Source organism: Galeopterus variegatus, unplaced genomic scaffold, assembly GCF_000696425.1.
Source record: "Galeopterus variegatus unplaced genomic scaffold, G_variegatus-3.0.2 Scaffold3397, whole genome shotgun sequence".
NCBI lineage: Eukaryota > Metazoa > Chordata > Mammalia > Dermoptera > Cynocephalidae > Galeopterus > Galeopterus variegatus.
In genome coordinates this window covers 4,213-8,424 of record NW_007729508.1, presented here as the reverse complement: position 1 = coordinate 8,424, position 4,212 = coordinate 4,213, and positions in this window count along the sequence as shown.

Here is a 4,212-nt window from a genome sequence, read left to right as displayed (position 1 = left end):
CTGCCTTCAAGGATCTCCCCTTCTGATGAGGGCGAGCGACCCCAGAACAGAAAGTGGGTGCTGGGGCCAGGGAACAGGATGGAGGGGAGCTCCCAAGAGGAGCGCCCAGCACTGAGCTAGGCAGGTTCTGCCCACCTTGGCCGCACCCGACAAGGACTCTCTTACCTCAGGGAAGTAGGCTGGCACGTCAAGGAGGCCCTGCCAACCTCCAGCCTGAGGACAGGTGGAGGGCACAGGGGCAGTGGTGCACAGGACCCTGGAATCCCTGCCTGGTGAGCCCACCCTGGTCCACTTGATGCCTGAGCAAGACTCAGGACGCCCTGTCCATGCGCCTGTTCTGACCATGTGCCTGACTACTGCCAGTCATTCATTCATTCATTCATTCAATGCCAGATACTCTACTAGGCAACAAGGATACACATGTTTTTTTAAAACACTCACGGTCCCCATCCTGAAGGAGCTTAAAACAGAGCAGAGCAAGAAGCAAACTAATACTGACCACATGACCAGAGGCAGGGCCCCCACCCATGGGCAGCTGTGGCTAGAGCGTGGGTGTGTGCTCACATGCATGCCACAGCTGAGCACACTTCAAGACCATAGCATACGCCTGCCCTCCCACCCCTCCCCTGCCAAGGCTAAAAACATGGGCCTGGGGACTTTGGTCTCCTTAACTGCCACCCCCTACCAGCACCACTATCCAGGATGCAGGAGGCTTTATCTAGCAAAGAAATGAGCACTGAAGGAGTCCCTGGGGACTGGCTGAGGGGAGGAAAGGGCACCCCCCAGCCCAACATAGCTCTGGCACCTTGCTGCAGGAGGCAGCTCTGGGGGTGCAGGGCTGAGCTGAATGGCCGGGGGCTTCCCAGACTGGAACACTACCACCACCCACAGCAGCACCCACATGACAGAGCACTTCCTAGGTGCCAAGCACATGCTGAGTATGTCACATGCATTTCTTAAACCACTAACATTTTACCAGTGACTGGGCCAAGGTCACAGGGCTAGTGTGTGGAAAGTTTGCATTCTGGTCTAACCAACCCACTCCAAAGTCCACAACCACAGTTCTACACATCCCCCAACCAGGGCTAGCACTCTTTTTCCTTAAGGATTGCACAACCTTCCTGCATGTACTGTTCAGCCTCCTGCCAGGCTATCTGTCTAGGGGAAAGGGAGGAAATCCCTCAACCCGGAGCCCCCACCCCAGCTCAGCCAGCCCTTCTGCAGTCAGGAGGCACCTCCTGCCCCCAGGGAGCTCCCAGAGAAGCTGGAGGGACAGTCCACACTGGGGTCCCCCAGGTAGGCTGGGCCCATGCAGGGAAGGAAATAGGATGGAGGCTAATTAGGTCCTGGCCACCAGTGGGCCTCAGGCGGGAGGGGAAATGACCCCTCCAGGATCAGATGCTTTAGGCCTGTTCCCAGCCCCCTATGGCTGTCATGGAGAGCTTCCTTGGCAGACAGGGGAGGGAGGAAGCTGGATCTTGCTCTAGGTGTCTTGGCTGACCTGAGGAAACCCCAGAGTGCCCTGCAGGGAAGAAGGCAGAAGGAAGGGTGCGTGGGAAGGCAGGTGATTACCATCCTCCATTTCAAGGGTGGGTGTGGGGCCACCTGCCCAGGGAACATAGCCTAGCTGAGAGGCAGGGATGAGCTCCTGCTTGTCCCAGGGGCAGCCCAGGGTCAGATGGGGTGGCCAAGGGAAAATAGTCCAAGTTTAATCCCCACGGCCAGGACATGGCCACTGAGAGGCCCAGTGACCGCAGCTCCCTTCTCTGGGCTCTGGTTAAAGCGCCTTACAGGCATTAATCCTGAAGCCGGTCTTTACAACCACCCTGGAAGAAAGGTGCATGGGGGTCTCCATTTTACAGATGAGGAACCTGACGCCCAGAGAGATTTGAGAAATGTGCCTATAGCTATGTGGCCAGGAAACAGGACAGTCAGGATTTGCATCTGCTCCCTCTGGCTCCAAGGGCTTTGCCCTCAACAACCACTTAGAGCTTCTATGACAGCTGTGCCCAGCACCAGGACTGGCACCTGGGATGTTCAGACATACGTGGGATGAGGGAGTGGAAGGATGAGGGAGCGGACAAGTGAGGGGATGAGGAAGCAGACAAGGGAGCAAAGAAGCGTCTACTTCTCCAACAGCCCCGAGCAGATGACCGAGTAGACGTGTGCAGGAGCGAGCGGACGTGCAAGCGAGCTGACAGGTGGAGGAGCGATCGGTGCTGGGTGAGCCAGCGGGCACGCGAGAGGACAAGGGGCAGGAGGACGAGAGGCGAGCGCGCCAGCCAGCGAGTGGCCGCGGGGACCAGCAGGCACGGGCGGGGGGGTCAGCAGGCTCAGCGGAAACAGAAGCAGTTGCTGCTGTCAATGGCTTCAGGAGAGGAGGAACGTGGCTCCTGAGAACCTGGGTGGACTACTTGGGTCCTGGCTCTCCATGAAGAATATCCGCAGGTCTCCCTCCCTGGGAAGAAGCCTCTGGAAAAAGGGACTCTGGAGGCCCCAGGGCCCCTGCCTGCCAGACACACACACAGTCCATGACCAAGTAATGGGTTGGCCTGGTCAATCATCCACAGGCCTTCAAGAGCTCGTTGCTTAAGAGAAACACGGGCCAGGTATCGACCTGCCCACCCCTGCAGGGAGGAAAGAGGAGGAGGCCCATTGGCTCTGCCCGAGGTGGAGGTGAGGGTGGGTGGCCAAGAGTCCCCAACTGCTGCCCTGTGAAGGCCTGGCTGCTGGGCCCCGGGGTCAGTGTCCGGGCCCTGTTTACCTAAAGGGGTGGGCATGAGGTGGCGTGCAAGTAGCTCACCAAGGGGTCACTGCCATGGCCAGGGTGAGCCAAGGGCCCCTCCCTTGTGGGGTAAGGTGCCACTTGAGATCTGGACTGGAGGGAGGGATGAGCTGGGAAGGACCCAGGAGTGGGGATAACGTGGCATAAAGGGGATGAGGATTGTTGCTTTAACATGGGGCAGGGCTGGCCGGTGAGCTCAGCTGGCTAGAGTGTGGTGCTGGTAACACCAAGGTCCAGGGTTTGATCCCTGTACCAGCCGGTCACCAAAACACAACAAAGAAAACCAAACTTGGGGCTGTTTATCATATTGTCTTAATGCTGGAGGGAGGGGCACTCGGGAATCTCTGAGCCCACCCCCGACCCCTTCCATGAGGCCCAAAGGGAAAGTAACTGGACCAAGTCAAGGGCAATTCGGTGAGTCAAAGGCACACCGAAGAACCCCCCCACCAACCCTCTGGGGGAGCCTGAAGCATGCAAGGGGCAGGCGCTGGCCAGCGTGTCTCTGGAGAACAAGTCCCAGATGCTGCTCACCTCTGGGACAGCAGAAGCCAAGAGGAGACCCCAGAGCCATGCCTGGTCAGGCATAGCCCTCCCCAGTCACGAGTTGGTATCTCCTTCCCCAAACGGGTGGGCGTATGTCATGAGATCAGTGAAGTGACAGAGGGTATGAGGGGCCTCTTGGAGGGGTGGGATGCACAGAAAACTGCTCAGCAGTTCGATGCCCTCCCCTGTGCGCTCAGCCCTGCAAGAGCTGCCTGCCCTGGAGGAAACCTGCAAGGGACAGACGGGCACTGCCCTCCCTCCCCTTCCCGCACGGGGTCGCTCTCACCACCCGGCTCTGAGACAAACCGAGCAGGCTTGTTAGCCCCTACCCCCAAATGGGGACCTTCTGGAGACTACACTCCATCCTGGAAAATGCCACAGAGGTCAGTTTGGGCGTGGGGCATGGCGGCTATGGGAAGGAGCGTGCTTAGGGAAGACCCCTTCCAGTCCAGCGCAGGCCCTGGGGGGGGGGGGGAGCGCGCTCTAGTGGCCGCTCCTGGCACAGGCGCGAGAGCCCCACTCCCCGAAGAACCCCTGGCAGCGTAGCAGCAGCCCCAGCCGCCTACAGGCTCTAGGAGCACAGTGTAACTAACCCTCAGTCTCCTCAAAAGAAGAAAGAAAGAGAGAGAGCGGGGGTGAAGAAGGAAGGAAGAAAATCAAAAGGTCGCTGTGGGCTGGCCAGTTGGCTCAGTCATTTAGAGGATGGTGCTAAAAGCACCAAGGTCCAGGGTTCATCCCTGTACCAGCCAGCCACCAAAAAAAAAAAAAAAATACACACACAACCAAACATCTGAAGAACTAACACCAGCCCTTCTTAAGTTTGTCCAAAATATGGAAGAGGAGGGAACACTTCCAAACTCACCCTATGAGTTCAGCATTATCCT